The following is a 17749-nucleotide window of genomic DNA, read 5'->3' as shown; positions in this document are numbered from 1 at the left end:
GCCTCTGGTACAGCAACACTTCTTCCAGGATTCTCCTACAGAAATGTTGACACACGTGGGAAGATGTACTATGAGAATATACCAGGCAGCATCACTTGCAATGTCTGATGACTAGAAATAGTCAGTAGGGGAGTGGATAGATTGTGGTTTCTTCATGCTCTGAAATACTGTGCTTACCAGAACTGACATGGAAACATCCTTAAGACATATTGTTAAATAAAACATTAAAGGGGCGCCTGGGTGGCTCAGTCGAGTAAGCGTCCGACTTTGGCTCAGGCCATGATCTCGTGGGTTGTGGGATCAAGCCCCGCATCGGGCTCCATGCTGACAGTGCAGAGCCTGCTTGGGGTTCTCTCTCTCCCTCTCTCTGCCCCTGCCCTGATTGTGCTCTCTCTCTCTTTCTCAAAATAAACATAAAAAAAAAAAAAAAAGGCAGGCAAGCAAGCAAGCAAGCAAGCAAGCAAAAGTTTTCCACAAGTCCTCAGCTTCTATCTTTTTGCCCAGAACCGAGCCCCGCTCTGCAAATGAGTCTGGGCTACAATACAGGTCTCCACTCTAAACACCCCCAGGGTTCTGTTGGGAAGGAAGAGAGGGAAACAAACACGAGGCGAGGGGGTGCACAAACATGTCTCCTGCGGAAAGAAAATGTTAAGTGTGTCCCCAGGGAGAGTGTTATCTCTGGGGAAGGGGGTACATTTCCCTCTTATTTGACATACTTCTTTTGTTGTTGATTTTAAAATAATTCTGAACATATGGAAAACTTTCAAGAATAGTAGAAGAGACTTTCCTGAACCATTTGAGAATAAGTTGCTGATATAATGCTCCATCATCCCTGAATGTTTTAGTTTGTAATTGTTAAAAACAAGGACACTCTCCTCCCTAAGCGGAACGAGCACCATCAAAATCAGGACATTAACAATGAAATTCTTCTTACCATTTAATCCACAGATCTCAAAGGGCATTCTTTTCTTTAGGGCAATATATTGAATTCCCGTTGATGATTTTCCTCGATGTCAGCTACTTGGGAGTAAATATGGATTGTTTTGATTAAAACTGTGTCCTTCGAAGGGCTCAAGCACACAATGGTGAGAGTCTTTCGGTAACAGGCTGGAACTCAAGAGTAGAGGTTGAACAGGTGCACGGTGTCTGATCTCAGCACTCTGTGGACGAGTGCTCGGGCCGGGGTGGCTGGGACTCATGTGGATCTAGACTCCAAGGGGACTCAAGTCCCCCACCCCCCCACTCAGTTGCTTTCCCATTTTAGAGAGTAAGCATGAGAGTGGCCTTGCCAACCGGGACATAGTGTCTGCTTGGGCATCGGGCAGTCTGAGGTTTAGGTGGCAGCTGTTGAGGGAGTTAGATGCCTGGAGCGCCTGTCGCCAGCACCTGTTGGCCTGGCAGGAAGTCCTATTTGGGCACAGCCCCTCCTGCTGGGAGAGGGAGGCTCTGTTCTCACTCAGAGTGTTGCTGGGCAACCTCAGTCTTCAGGGTCAGACCCTCCTATTTGTCTTTCCACAAAGTATATAAACAAGTCATAAATAAAATACACTGAAGTAAAATTTAGATTGTTGAAGTAACAGAAAATAAGATTTTTTTTGTTGCCTCCCTCCTTTCGTCACTGCCCCCAGATATTACTGATTTGAAATAACTTTTTGATGATGTGTGTACATGGCCCCTAAACGAAAGAAAACAGGGATAAATATAGATGTCCCATAAGCTGATGCTTTGATGATTTGTCACAAATTAGGAGTCGCCTGGGTGGAGCATAGGGATTTTATAAGCTGCTATGTAAATAATGCCTAAATACAGCTATTCTTATGGTCTGAGTTGAATACCTCCACAAAATTCTTTAATTGTTAACTCATTTAGGGCTGTGTTTGATCACTTCTCCTCTAGTATATTTAAATCTATTCTCTAGACCTGTGTGTCCAATATGGTAGCCACCAGCCACGTGTGGTTATACAAATTAAAATTACAACGAACTGATTTAAATGAAGAATTAGGTTCTCCGTCACCCTAGCCACACTTCAAATACTCCACAGCCACACAAGGCTAGCGGCTGCCTTATTGGATCATGCGCATATAGAACATGTCCATCGTTGCAGAAAGTTATATTGGACAATGCTATTGACCTTTGCCAGGAAACAAAATGTGGGATTGTCTGATGTCCAAATCTTATCAAAAGCTGGTTTAGAAGACGCAGTGTTTATTGGAGATTGGTGGAAGACTGCCCATTCCTATGGTTTGAGTTTTAGCCTTGAATCAAGCAAGACCAGCTACAGTGTTTTTGGATCACAGCATCTTGGCTGTCTATAGAACTGCTTTCATTGAGCCACATTTTGGGGTTTTGTCCAAGAACTCATTAAGAAATAACCTCGTGAATATTGCTGGGCCAGAAAATAAAGACTTGCTGGAGTATAACGGGGATCTGTCAAAAGGATATGGGTGCCAATTTGGTGGGGTGTTTGCTGGCCAAATCTGAGAGTAATTGAGCAGCATAGTAAATAACGATAAAATGGATTACAGAATAAATCCAGCGTGGAAATGTATCCATGCTGATATAAGTTCATGTGTGGAGGAGAATGCCGGACCATAGAATGCCAACAAATAAATGCAGAAGGCCTGATGGAACTAGAACATCACCCCTTGGCCCTCTCTAGAGTCATAGTTGTTTTGAGCAAGAATCAACAATAGAAACTATGGGTAAAGGCTGGATATGGAACAAAACACTTTCATAATAGGAAAGTATCTCCTTACAAAATACTTGTTGATTATAAAGGTAAAAACTAGTAACTTCACAGTGGAGGCACCTGGCAGAACCTACCTTCGTCCAGTGTTCAAAGTTGATGTCACCAGGCATGGGAAGAGTGACTATCATGTGCCTCCTGACTGCACACGCTGAGGACACAATATTATTACTTCTGAGATACTCTTGCCAAAAAATACCTGCCCCGGGGCACCTGGGTGGCTCAGTCGGTTAAGTATCTGACTCTTGATCTCGGCTCAGGTCATGATCTCACGGTTTTGGAGTTCAAGCCCCATGTCAGGCGTCGCGCTGACCGTGCAGAACTTGCTTGGGATCCTCCCCCTCTCCCTCTCTCTTTGCCCCTCCCCCACACGCACTGCCCCCCCCCCCCGCGCAAGAATAAATAAATAAACATTAAAAAAAAGAATAAACAAATGAAAATTTTAAAAACTTTTTAAAAAACCTGACCTGAATCTAAATCATAAGGAAACACTGGACAACCTCAAACTGCGGGACGTTGTACAACTATCTGGCCCATACTGTTAAAAAATGTCAAGGTCTTGTGAGACAAAAAAAGACTACACAAGTGTTCTAGATCAAAGAGCAAAGAGACATGATAACAAAGTGCAAGTGTGATTCTAGGCCGGATCCTGGAAGAGAAAAAAAAAAAAATTTTTTTATTTTGTTGCTAGAAAGGACATTTGAGAAAACTGATAAAATCTGAAAGGCGATTAATACAGAAATACATTATATGCATATAGAAATATATATGCATATATATGTAAACATATTTTTACATATATTTACATAATATTTACATAACAAATATTGTATATTTCCATATGCATACATATGTAAACATATAAAATATTTTTACATATATATGCATATGGAAATATACAATAAGATATATACAAAAATATATATACAACAAAATATATACAAAAAAATATATATATTTTTATATGTTTACATATATATGCATATGGAAATATACAATAAGAGAGAATTTTAATTTTCACAACATAAAGGGTATTTCCCCTGAAATTTTTATATAAATCGTTCAAGCCAATTAGAGTCATTGATGATGTTTTCATGAGTATAATGTTGGAGAAGAACTGGGTCAGGCTAGAAAAAAATCGCTAGAGAGTCACAAACATGGCGACAGATGTCATGGTGGTAGAATGGGTGGTCTGAAATGTTGACCCCTTGTTGCTGGTTGGGGAAATGGAGAATGATTACTTAAAACCATCTATCCGTCAGGCGAGAGGCTAAGTAGAGGCATGTGATGTGTGGGCCAACCATTGGTAGCTACCAATGAAAATTGAAAAAGCAGATATATTTACTAGCCCCAGGCTAGCCTACAGAGGAGGCTGTCTTCCGAGAGCAAGGATGGGTGGGCTGCCTCAATGCACCTGTTCTCTCTTCCCAGAATGCAGTTTCCCCATTGCCTCTCACCAAACAAGAGCGGGTCGCCCCTCTGTCGATCTCATAAAACCCTGGTTTTTCCCTTCATGAGATTTACTGTAAGTTGTGAAAGCACTTTCATGTAACTCTCAACAGAAGAGCCGCACAGATGTAAACAGAACTATGCTCAGAACACCCCGGACCGAGGCCGGGCACAGTCCCATAGAGGGCGACCGACACGTAAATCTTCTGGTTTGATCACTGAAAGTCCCGTGGCTCAGAAGCTCTGCTGGTACGTACAGGCGCTTGGTGCAAATTAGGAAACAGGCGCCCTTCCTTTCGACAGACTAAGCAGGAAACGGATTTCCTTCTTCTCGCTGAGGTTGTCTCAAACTTGGGCATGTAGCTTGGCAATTAGCGGGTGACACGGCTTGTAGTCTACACCCGAGGCCCTTGTGCAAGGCACAAACTCACGACCCAGGGGCCTACTCCGTGGCTAGGTTTATTGGGCTCATTTAAAGACTATTTTTGGGGCGCCTGGGTGGCTCAGTCGATGAGGTGTCCGACTTAGGCTCAGATCACCACCTTGCAGGTCGTGAGTTCGAGCCCTGTCTCCGGCTCTCTGCTGTCAGCGTGGAGCCTGCTTTGGATCCTCTGTGCCCCTCTCTCTGCCCCTCCGGGCGCACACGCGCCCGCCCTCTCTCTCAAAATTAACATAGACGTTTGAAAGAAATAAATAAAAAATAAGTAACAGTATTGTTTAATTGCCAGTGTTTTAAATTCAGGGAAGCCTGCAAAAAGGTACGGGCCTCTGGCTTTTCTTTAAAGCTAACATTCCGCCTTCCTTCCTCCATGGCAACGACAGGAGGCAGTCGGCAGCGGTGCTAACTTTGCGCTCTGCAGACCTCGCGCTCCCGGTCACCCCAATTATCCTGGACTCGGAGGCTGAGGAGAAACTTGTCCTTCCTTCGTGCCCTGCGTTGTTTTTCCTAAACCCAACCCGTTTTACTCTGCTGGCTTTTTGTGATCGCCTCGCGCCCGGAGGCTTTTAAGCATTCAGTCCCCGCTACGGTCTGACTCTCCTTTGATCACAAGGTCTGACTCTCCTTTGACACCGCACCACGCGAAACCCAGCAGCCCGTTGGCTGTAAGCAGAAAGGCCAGAGCATCTCTCCGAGTCTTGCCGAAGCTCCCTGCCCACGTCTGTCTCTTAGAAGGGCGAGCCACACCTCGCAGCACGTGAACGCTGCATTTCTGGGCTTTGCATCTGTTTGCAAGCTCGCACTTTCCATGCCCGTGTGGTTATGGTGGGTTGCAGGAAAGACAATGGATTTCTGTTGCGTTTAGATTGGGGGGAGGGTAAGGCTTGTGGGAAGGCATGTACTTTGGGGAAGGTGGAGGAACCCCAGCAGCTGGATAGATGCTGCAGATTGAGGGGGCTGGAGGAGGGAGAACAAACAGCACACAGGGGGAGGAAGAAGGAGCCGCCCGCACTCCTGAGGACTCTCCTGGCTAGGTCTTTCTCCCCCTTTCTATAGAAGCTGATGCTATTTGTGATGTGAATCTTTTATACGCCGTCAGCCAGAAACGCTTGCTGGAAGGAAGGCCATCTGTCCTGGAGGCTGAATGCCAAGTTGTGGGGATCTCCCGAGGAATGTAAAGCCAAAAAAAAAAAAAAAAAAAAAATGGAACTTATTGCAGAGAAGGAAGATCTGACTTTGACAGGTAGGGGCTGTAGGGGCTTTGACACCCCTTGGCCTTCAGTGAACTTCCAGAAGCCAGGGAGGGCAGGGTTCCTCCACGGTATTCCAACGTTCCCAGCAGAGGAGAGCTGTCTAGTCAGTACAGGCCCTACTGTGTATGTTGATGTGTCTCTTCTGCAGCAAAGAAGCCACCTGCTTGTCAGCCCCGTGCAGCGAGCACCCAGTGAAGTGAGACAGTAGGTGTTCAGAGGGACCCAGTGCCACCAGTTTGTAATGCCCGGCAGACACCCCGGCCTGGGCAAGTGAGAGGCAACTTGGAGCAAATAGAACCACTGCAGAGGGGGAGGCTAGGGGTTTCTACCCTCCGTGGAGAGGGACTGGGCTGGCACTTACCCAGCACTCAACAAAGCTCAGTTATTGAGGAGAAGCTGTGGTGTGCAGGTAAGGAGACAGAATGGGCAGTAAGTGGAGTGGCTGCGAGGTTTTTCCTCCCGTTTGACAGGAGACACTGGAGCATGTTGGGCGGCTGAAGGGAATGATCTAGTAGATAGCAACTGATGATGCAAGAGAGCAAGGGGTAATGTCAGAGTCCTTGAGACCAGGGGAGGCAATGGGGCTCAGAGCTCAAGGGGAGAGGTGGGCGGAGCCAATGGGGTTTAGAGCCCAAGGGGAGAGGTGGGTAGAGCCATTGGGGCTTAAAACAACTCCTCCTCCCATCAGTGCAGCTAGCACCCTGGCTGCAGACGCACTCATGTCACTGCTTTTGCTGGACGCACTGAGTACCCTCTTCGCACCCAGGCCCACCTCTCCCCTTGGGCTCTGAGCCCCAATGGCTCTAACCACCTCTCCCCTTCAGCGCAAGTAGTATTCCTCCAACCTGAAGAGAGGCATTTAAGCAGAGGCATTAATATGAGTTTTCATGGCAGAGAGGGGACATGGATCTTGGGATATGACTGAGGGGCCACTGGTAAGAGGATGGGCCAGGAAGTGGCAGCTTCAGGGTTTCACGATAGCATGTGGACTCAGTGTCTGTGGAATGGGAGAGCGGAGAAAGGGAAAGGGGAACACCGGAAGAGAGCGGGTTCTTACTCTTCTGTAGTCTTACTTGGGCTGTAAAAAAAAAAAAAAAAGCGTCGTGCTCCAAAGAAGACATCCAGATGGCCCACAGGTACGCCAAAAGGTGCTCAACATCACTAATTATCAGGGAAATGCAAGTTAAAGCCACGAGGAGATAGCACCTCCCCTATGTTAGCATGGTTATTAGCAAGAAGACGAGAGATAAGAGTCATCAGGGACGCGGAGAAGAGTGCCCAGACCAACCTTGGGCGCTGTTGGTGAGAAGGGAAATTGGTGGAGCCGCTCTGGAAAACCGTACAATGAAAAATGAAAAATGAAAAATGAAAACTTACAAGTACCATGGGATCCAGCAATCTCACCTCCGGGTATCCATCCAAAGGAGATTAAAACAAGATCTCAAAAATAGGATCCCTGCACTCCCATGTCGACTGTAGCCATCTTCACAATAGCCAAGCTCTGCAAACCATATAAGCGTCTGTCAGTGGCTGAGCAGATAAGGAAAATGGTGTCATTATTCAGCCGTGGGAAGGAGGGAGGTCCTGCCATTTGCGACAACATGGATGGCTATTGAGGACATTATACCTAGTGAGATAAGCCAGACAGAGAAAAACAAATACTGTATGATATTATTTACATGTGGAGACTAAAAAAAGCCAAGCTTGTAGACACGGAGAGTAGAACAGTACTTACCAGGGGCAGCGTGGGGACGCGGGGAGATACACACAAACTTGCAACTAGAAAATGACGAAGTTTTAGAAATCTTTTTTTTTTTAAATGTTTTTATTTATTTTTGAGACAGAGAGAGACAGATCATGAATGTGGGAGGAGCAGAGAGAGAGGGAGACACAGAATTCGAAGCAGGCTCCAGGCTCTGAGCTGCCAGCACACAGCCCAACGCGGGGCTCGAACTCACGGACCGTGAGATCGTGACCTGAGCCGAAGTCGGACGCTCAACCGACTGAGCCACCCAGGCGCCCCTAGAAATCTAACACCCAGTACAGTGACTCAGTCAACAGCACTGCATTACATACTTCAACTGCTAAGAGACTAGGTCTTACTGGTTCTCACTACAAAAAAGAAACGATCATTGTATGGCATGATGGAGGTGTTAGCAAACACTAGGGGGGTAATCATATTCCAGTATATAAATATCAAATCAACACTTTATTTTTTAAAAAAATTTTAATGTTTATTTCTTTTTGAGAGCAAAAGAGAGAGTGTGCACAAGCAGGGGAGGTGCAGAGGTGGGGGAGCGGGGGAGACACAGAATCTGAAAGCAGATTCCAGGCTCCGAGCTGTCAGCGTCCCACGTGGCGCTCGGACCCACGAACCGTGAGATCATGACCTGAGCCGAAGTCCGACGCTCAACCGACTGAGCCACCCAGGCGCCCCTCAAACCAACACTTTAAAACCTACGCACTATGTCAATGATATCTCAGTAAAAAAATTTTAAGGCTCTAGTAATCTTTTAAAAAGAAAAAAAAAAGTAGAGTACGCACCAGAGAGCAAAGTAAAGAAGCTGTTCGGGAAGCTGCCTTGGCCCGTTGGCCTAAGGAAGAGGGGCGGGAGTCCGTGGGGCCAGATGCGGACACAGGTTCTCACACCAAGTGCTCACTTTGCAGCCCTCGGCCCATTGTCTACGTGGAGATGCCTGACAGGTCTTTCCTACAAAAACCCTGTCACTCAGCATTTCTTTCAATACTCAATAAAATGACTGAATATGGAAAAGGGGAACATTGTGTAAGGGTTAAGTGTAGGAAGACGGAGGAAGAAATTTGAAACTGATCGTCAGTCGCTCCAGGAGGACGTCCTCCTTCTGCGTGAAGAATCACAAGGTGGGGGTCAAATTGGAGTATTTTTTGTTTTTAAGGACTGACTCAACACAGTAGTAAGTCGAATTCCTGCCATACAGCCTGGTGTGTTAGGGTGACTCCCAGGGACAGCTCAGGTACCAAAACAAACGGGTTCTGCAGCTTACATTAAAAAAAAATAGGAGGTTTGAAGAAAATGCATGATTCTGCTCTAAATTAGAAGAGAACTAAAATGTTAAAGCAAAAATCCACGCGCTGCCAATAAAACCTGTAGAATTCGGTCCTTGCGGTCTCTCAAAGTGAACTCTGGAGGGCTCTGTGAGATGGCTTGGGGTCAGGGATAAAGCATCCTTGACGCTCTCTGGCTGGCTGACTTTTAGAATTCACCCCCTCTGACTTCCGGCCATCTTTGGTCCCATCTAACGACTGTTCTGGTTAAATCCAAGATCGTTTGATGGGATTCTACTGAAACCCTCACAATTGTTCGAGGCAAGTGGCAATTTAGAATTTAGAAAAGGAGTTTTCAGTTGTTTCAGAAATAGAACACACGGTACCTTTTATACCTCGACCAAGTACATAAACACACTGGTTCTAACAAACAAGCTGAAAATGTTTCACAGAATGGCGTCTACTCTAGAATTTATATTGTATTCGGATCTTTTTTTATTCTACTCTGTTCACTTTTTAAAAATGCTGCTAAAAGCCCACTAAATTGAATTTATATCCGCTAACAGGTTATGCACCAGTATGAACAACACAGGTTTAGGAAATGCATTTTTCTCTATTTTAGTTACTTAGAGTGGAATGATAGAGAGCTAAGATTATAAACTAAAAAAAGCTAAAAAGCACCTGATGTTGACATTCAGGGACATCTGATTTAAAGAACAGAGGGGACAAGGATATTTATTTAAAAAAACAGTGGGGCACCTGGGTGGCTTAGTCAGTTGAGTGTCTGACTTCGGCTCGGGTCACGAACTCCGCAGTTGGAGAGTTCGAGCCCCACATTGGGCTCGCTGCTGTCAGTGCAAAGCCCGCTTCAGATCCTCTGCGCCCCTCTCTCTGCTCCTCTCTCTCTCTTAAAAATAAATAAACGTTAAAAAAATTAAAAAAAAAAAAACAACGATCCAGTAGCTATCACTTACATCCTGCTCTGTACCCATTGCACCATCAGGCTCTTGGCGAACACTTTCTCTCATTTTCCCAAAACCTGGTAATTCAAGGTACTATTATTTTTGTCCAGGGAAGAGCCCGGGTCTCCTTATCGCTGAAGTAGAGGCCGGGAGATGTCATTTCCTTACATTCACACACATGGTGCGGAAGGCTGATTCCGGGACGGGTGCTCTTGTCACAGCCTCTGACTGACCCCGGATCCTCCCTGGTGCCTTTCAGTCAGGGTGTACCCGAAGATACCGATACTGGCCAGGGGCAAGTAAGAGTACAGGCCTCTATCCGTGCACATGGATCGTCGTGCACACAGACAGGTGTGGAAGTGGGAACGATTTCTCGAAGTGGAATTTCTGGGCCAAAGGCTTTCGTGATTGTGACAGATGTTGCTGGATTGTCTTTCATGAAGGTTGTGTTGATTTACTCAGAAAGCTTTGGAAGAGAGAACCTGTCCCTCACACCTTTGAAAATGGCGTTACCAGACTTTTCAGTCTTTGCCAACCTCATAGAAGAAAAAGAGAATCTCACTGAAGTTTTGGTATCTCTTGTTCTAAGAGTTCACATCATTTCCCCAGTTGTTGATATTTCCTTTCCTCAAACTGTCACCTTCTGGGGCACCTGGGTGGCTCAGTCCGTTGAGCATCTGACTTTGGTTCAGGTCATGACTTCATGGTTCATGAGTTCAAGCCCCACATAGGGCTCACTGTTGTTTCAGCACAGAGCTCGATTTCAGATCCTCTGTCTCCCTCTGTCTCTGCCCCTCTCCCATTTGCACTTTCTCTCTCTCTCTCAAAAATGAAAATAAACATTAAAAAACCTGTCACAGGGGCGCCTGGGTTGAGCGTCTGACTTCGGCTCAGGTCAGGATCTCCCAGTTTGTGAGTTCGAGCCCTGCGTTGGGCTCTCTGCTGACAGCTCGGAACCTGGAGCCTGTTTCGGATTCTGTGTCTCCCTCTCTCTCTGCCCTCGCCCACTTGTACTCTCTCTAAAAAAAAAAAAAACAAAAAACAAAAAACAACAACAACAACAAAAACCTGTCACATTCTTTGCTTCTTTTTCTATTATGTTTCTTCTTGATAACTTCTAAGAACTTTAGATACATATATGCATATTGAAAGCAATTTTTCTTTCAAAAATAAATGTTTCTTTCAAAAGAAAGATAAAGTCAGTTATCTTCCGTATGGGAATTTTTCTATGTAGAATGTTTTCACTTTTATTTAGCATTTTCTTATGGCTTTAGATTTTTGTGTCTTATTTACAAAAGGCCATCTCATCCTGAAATGACGCATTTAAGAATCTTCAACATGTTCTTTTTTCTTGATGTATCTACAAGTTACTAAGATGTGAAATGTGAGATAGAAATGCTTTTCCCAGGGCATCTGGGTGGCTCAATCGGTTGGGTGTCCAACTTTGGCTCAGGTCATGATCTCACAGCTCATGAGTTCGAGCCTCACATTGGGCTTTGTGCTGACAGCTCAGAGCCTAGAGCCTGCTTCAGATTCTGTGTCTCCCTCTCTCTCTGTCTCTCCCCCACTTGTGCTCTATCAAAAATAAATAAACATTAAAAAAAATTTTTTTTAAATGCTTTTCCCATGGGGTGCCTGGGTGGCTCAGTCAGTTAAGTGTCCGACTTCAGCTCAGGTCATGATCTCACGGTTTGTGGGTTCGAGCCTCCCATCGGGCTGTGTGCCAACAGCTCAGAGACTGGAGCCTGCTTCAGATTCTGTGTCTCCCTCTCTCTCTGCCTCTCCCCTGCTCATGCTCTGTCTCTCTCTCTCTCTCTTTCAAAAATAAATACACATGTAAAAAAAGAAGAAATGCTTTTCCCTTTCTTCCCCGTAGGTGGCTGTCTAGTTGTCCTAATGCCATCTATTGGAGAAATTATATTTTCTACAGACCTATCATACATTCAGTTCTTCTATGTGTGTAGGTCTATTTCTGGAGTCTGCTTCATGTCACTGACAGGAGCAGATGCCGCCTCCTTACTGATTTATTTCCTGTTGCTTGAAAGATGCTTAACTGGTAGAACTAATCTCACTTTATTACCCTTCTTTTTCAACGTATCTTCTGGCCGTTCTTGTACGCTTGGTTTTCCGTAAGGACCTCAAAATAAGTTTGTTTCTTTCTTTAAAAAAGTCCAGTTGCAATAGCACTAAGATCACCTGAAATTTATAGAATAATTTTAAAAGAATTAATATCTCCATCAATTTTATTGATTGATGGGTTGATTGCAATTGCTCAGCTCAGAAACTTAGAGGGGTCATTTTTGATGCACGTCTGTCTCTCCCACAGCCTTCATCCCATCCAACAGCAAATCTTGGCAGTGGTTTCTTCAATAATATATCCAGGAACTGACCACTGCTCACACACTTCCTGCCAGTTCATGCTGTCACCATTTTCCACCCACGCTTCTGCCATAGTTTCCGAACCGGTCTCCCTGCCTTCCTTCCATCTCTTTTCAACCCAGAAGCCAGAACGAACCGTTCAAACCTAAGTCAGATCGCCCCACTCCTCTGTTCAAAACTCTCTGTGCAGCGGTGGAATACTACTTACCCACGAAAAAGGAAATCCTGTCATTTGTGACAACATGGATTGAGCCGGACGGAGGACGTTCCATGAAGTGGGAGAAGTCAGACAGAGAAAAGCAAGGAGTGTGTGATCTCACTTGGAGGTGGAACCTAAAAGAGTCGACCTCACAGAAACAGAAAGTAGACTGGTGGTTACGGGGGTGGGGGTGGGGATGTGGGGGTGCTGGTCAGAGGGTACAAACTTCCAGCTAGAAGATGAGCAGGTTCCGGGGACCTGATGTCCAGCATGGTGACTATGGTTAACAATACCGTATTAAATACTTGAAAGTTCCTGAGAGCGTAGATCCTGAATGTTCTCACCCCACACACAAAGATAATTATGTGTGTTGGTGGGGGTGTTGACTGGTCATACTGTGGTTATCATTTTGCACCAGGTTAAGTGTATTAAATCATCATGTTGTACACTTAAAACTTCTGCAATGTTACAGGTCAATTATATCTCAATAAAGCTGGGGGGAGGGGAAGACCCCTCTGGAAGCTTTTTGCCTCGCTCAAAGCAAAAAACAAACAAACAAACAAAAAACCAAAAACAAAACCAGACTTGGAGCACAGATCTGCAGGTGAATGAGTTCACCACGTGATTATTTGAGGGAAAGAGTCCCAGGCACAGCCAAGAGCCGGAGCAAAGGCCCTAAGGCAGGAACGTGGTGGAGAGTCTTGGAGCTGAGGTTACAACAGCAGCAGACCACGGACCAGGATCTTGTGGGCCAAGTTAAGTCGCAAATTATTGAAAGCAGTTACTTACGTGGGGTGGGAACTGGAGTTGCGGGGGTGCGGCAGGGAAAGTTGACTTTTACATTAAACGCCGTGTGGAACAATTTGACTTCTCAAAATATACGTGTGACATTGATAAAAATAAAAAAAAATTAATAAAGGATTTTAAAACACTGACATACAACAGAAAAATATAGAAACGAAGGGAAAATCGTAACAGATGGCATTTGCCAGCACGTGGTGGGAGTTGAGCTTTTCTGTTAGCAGATGGATGGACATTCTTGTAGCCAAACTCCACAATTTCTCAGTCATCAAGATTTTAAATAACACCCATCGATTTAAATTTTTATCTTTGAGCAGCCCCTGCAAGGTAAGGAATATTTAGTTAGTGTATTCAGCACTTAGCAAGTGACATGTCAAACCGACAAATTCTCTAGATTTTGTGATCTTCAGAGATACAGAAACAAAGGAGAGAAAGGTTTCAACCGTTTTTAATTTCACTTTCGTGTTAAAAAACTCATATTCTTGGGTAGAGTTTGAAACAGGTATGATTTCTTAAAAATGTTTTTAACGTTTATTTTTGAGAGACAGAGGCAGAGTGTGAGTGGGGGAGGGGCAGAGAGAGAGAGAGAGAGAAAGACACAGAATCTGAAGAGGATCCAGGCTCTGAGCCGTCAGCACAGAGACCGACACGGGGCTCGAACTCCCGGACTGCGAGATCGTGACCTGAGCCGAAGTCAGACACTTAACTGACTGAGCCACCCAGGCGTCCCAAAAATCCCAGGTATGATTTTTAAGGCTACAAAACAGATGGTGAAAAGAACGTAGGAGCTGATAAAGTGACACCTGAGGGACTGACATTTCCCAGGGTCCGGGGTCCAAACTTAGTGTGTTCCTTCACAAACAAGGTGGGTAGTAAGTGACTCAGGACACCCATTGCCCTGTGGAAAAGCCCGGAGTCCCACCTCACACCCCGGGCAGGAGACATGCAGTGCGGGAGCTCACGGGAGTGCGTGGTCAGACTTTTCCTGCAATTGCACACGTTAAATCTCCTCACCTTTCTGTACTCCAAAAACTGTCATCATATGAGAATTTTCAAGGTTAATTTCTAGCCACTTAATAAGAAAAAAAAATGTTTTCATTTGTGTTTTTTTCCTTGTGAAGTTTCCGTTATATATACATATATGTATTTTTTAATTAAAATATTTTTAATGTTTTAGTTATTTTTGAGAGAGAGAGAGCAAGCGAGCACACAAGTCGGGGAGGGACCGAGACAGAGAGGCAGAATCTGAAGCAGGTTCTAGATCATGGCACGGGGCTTGAACCCACGAACTGTGGGATCATGACCTGAGCTGAAGTTAGACGCTTAACTGACTGAGCCACCCAGGTGCCCCTATATGTATATATTTTAAACTTTACTTATTTATTTTGAGAGACAGGGAGGGAGTGGGGGAGGGGCAGAGAGAGAATCCCAGGCAGGCTCTGTGCTGTCAGAACAGAGCTGGACGCGGGACTTGAACTCACCAACTGTGACTTCATGACCTGAGCGGAAACCAAGAGTCAGATGCTTAACTGACTGAGTCTCCCAGGCACCCCAGAAGTTTCTTTTTATAAATTGCATTCTCCTTAATTAGCAAAAGGACAAAACTAGATACAGAGATTGCTTGTTGCTTAAAATACCAAGAATAGTGTCCCAACAGGCCAAATCTTTGTGGAAGCCACAGAAAATGATAGCTCCAGAAGGCCGCAGAGAGGTACACAAGGTTACTTAGAACTTCTCAAGTGCCAGCAGCAACAACAAGGGAAAATGGGCGCTGGGGGTGGTGGGGAGGGGGATGTTTCCTGTCTGTGTTATCACCACCATCAGCCTATTACAACAATTTATTTTATTTAAAAAAATTTTTTAAATGTTTATTTATTTTTGAGACAGAAAGAGAGAGATGGGGCGCCTGGGTGGCTCAGTCAGTTAAGTATCCGACTTCGGCTCAGGTCAAGATCTCATGGTCTGTGAGTTTGAGCCCCACGTCGGGCTCTGTGCTGACAGCTCGGAGCCTGGAGCCTGCATCGGATTCTGTGTCTCCCTCTCTCTCTGCCCCTCCCCTACTCACGCTCTGTCTCTGTCTCTCAAAAAATGACTAAACGTTAAAACAAAAAAATTTTAAAAAAGAAAAAGAAAGAAAGAGAGAGGCAGAGAGAGAAGGAGACAGAGAATCCTAAGCAGGCTCTGCACTGTCAGCACGGAACCGGATGTGGGGCTCGAACTCACAAACCATGAGATCATGACCTGAGCCAAAACTAAGAGTTGGCCACTCAACCGGCTGAGCCACCCAGGCGCCCCTACAACAATTTGTTTTAGAGACTAGATTTAGATGGGAACCCCAGGAAGAAAATGATTATTCCTCTAGAAATGGTGGGAAACTTAGAACTAATTTCCTTATGTTTGGTTCTTATCAGTGAGAAATGAAAGCCGTTATTTACCCCCGATTCAGGCACTCGCTCCTACAGGTGCTCGTCAGCTCCTCATGCAAGTTCTTCAGCTCAAAAGTTGTCATGTCACCATTGCACTGAGCCCAGCTTCGCGGACAGTGTGAAATCACTAGGCGGTACATCTGGAAATAACACTACATTGCGTGTCAGCTAGACTCGAGTTTAAAAAACAAGTATTGAAAAGTTTTCAACAAGATTTCTGAATGAGAAGGAAGGAAGGAAGGAAGGAAGGAAGGAAGGAAGGAGAAAGAAAGAAAAGAAAGAGAAAGAAAGAAAGAGAAAGAAAGAAAGAAAGAAAGAAAGAAAGAAAGAAAGAAAAGAAAGAAATGAAAGAAAGAAAGAAAGAAAGAAAGAAAGAAAGAAAGAAAGAAAGAAAGATGGAAGCATTAAGCCTATAAAAGACCGGGCCCTAGAACTCCCGACAGGGCAGCTCCTGGAATGGTCTCAGGGCTGGAGGGACTGGTGTGCACCATAGTAAATGTATTTTTGAATCTGAAACTGATTTTAGGTTTTTAAAAAATTTGCTGACATTATAGGCAAGTCCTGCATACTTCTCCCCCAGGTTGCCGTATGGTTAGCATCTTACTTTATCACCTGCTTACTTAATTATAAATCTTCATATAAAATCTGTCCCGGGGCGCCTGGGTGGCGCAGTCGGTTAAGCGTCCGACTTCAGCCAGGTCACGATCTCGCGGTCCGTGAGTTCGAGCCCCGCGTCGGGCTCTGGGCTGATGATGGCCCAGAGCCTGGAGCCTGCTTCCGATTCTGTGTCTCCCTCTCTCTTTGCCCCTCCCCCGTTCATGCTCTGTCTCTCTCTGTCCCAAAAATAAATAAACGTTAAAAAAAAAAAAAATAAAAAAAAAAAAATAAAATCTGTCCCATATTTTGTATGCGCTGATCAGTGACTTTCACACTTTTTTTTTTGCCATGACTCACTTTAAGAAATACATTTTACCTGGTACTCACACATATATACCCCAAACCCAAACAACTGTCACACGCACTCAAATATCCTTGTGTGTGTGTGTGTATACATATATGTATACACACACACACACACACACACACACACACACACACACACACACACACTGGTATTTTCTGTTGCATTCTCTTCTCTTCTATTCCATTAGGAAAATGGCGGGTATCTTCAATCAGTTTCTTCAGTAAATGGATTGCAAACTGCAGTTTGAAAAAACACCTTAGGTCACAAAATTCCTTACTATTTTGTCACCTAATTGGAAACACTGAAATTTAGAGTTATGGATTACCAAGTAATCCCTACCAGATAATGCCTCTTTTCTGTTTTTACTCTGTGGAATATCTGATGACAAAACAAATCTGTTTTTACACAGCTTGATTTTTAAATTTATTATTATTGTTGTTGTTGTTGTTGTTAATTTTTAAGCAGGCTTCGTGCCCAGCCCAGAGCTTAATGTGGGGCTCGAACTCATGACCCCAAGCTCAAGACCTGAGTGGACATCAAGAGTCAGATGCTTAACCGACTGAGCCACCCAGGCACCCCTAAATTTATTATTTTTAAAGCTATCGCTAATAGCCCTCTGGATACCCACTGACCAATTCCTTGTCATAAGGACAAGGTCTTCTGAAACAAGATCCAGGGAGGCACATGCGCGGTGTCAAGCTTCTGGAAAGCTCAAATCACCCAGCTAACCTAACTCTAGCAGGGGAGGGGCTGTGAAGAAATGATGTGGAGACAGATTCTAATGTTACGATCAAAACGAGACAAAACCCAACAATGCAACTGAGTACCGCTTTTCATTCCAAAGGATATTTATACTTCACATTTGCCGAAGCGCACTTTGCAAGCAGTACTAGTCTTCATCTGTAACTTTAATTGTTTTCACTTTTCGAGAAGCTCTATTTGGCTCTTTTTCAAATCTGTTTGACGAGCCTTAATAGTTTCTCAATCTTGATTTAATTCCTCTTAACATGTAAGAGTCTCTGTCTGATCAATACATCCTCGAAGTCCTCATTCCCTCAAATTCCCTGCTGTCACAACATCCTGTTTCCGGGTACTGTGGCTTTTGA

The sequence above is a fragment of the Lynx rufus genome, unplaced genomic scaffold (assembly GCF_022079265.1).
Source record: "Lynx rufus isolate CCGP_SWC_20201006 ecotype Redwood Valley unplaced genomic scaffold, mLynRuf1.p SCAF_3, whole genome shotgun sequence".
Classification (NCBI taxonomy): Eukaryota; Metazoa; Chordata; class Mammalia; order Carnivora; family Felidae; genus Lynx; species Lynx rufus.
The sequence above is the reverse complement of the archived record's forward strand: the minus strand, read 5'-3'. Positions refer to the sequence as shown.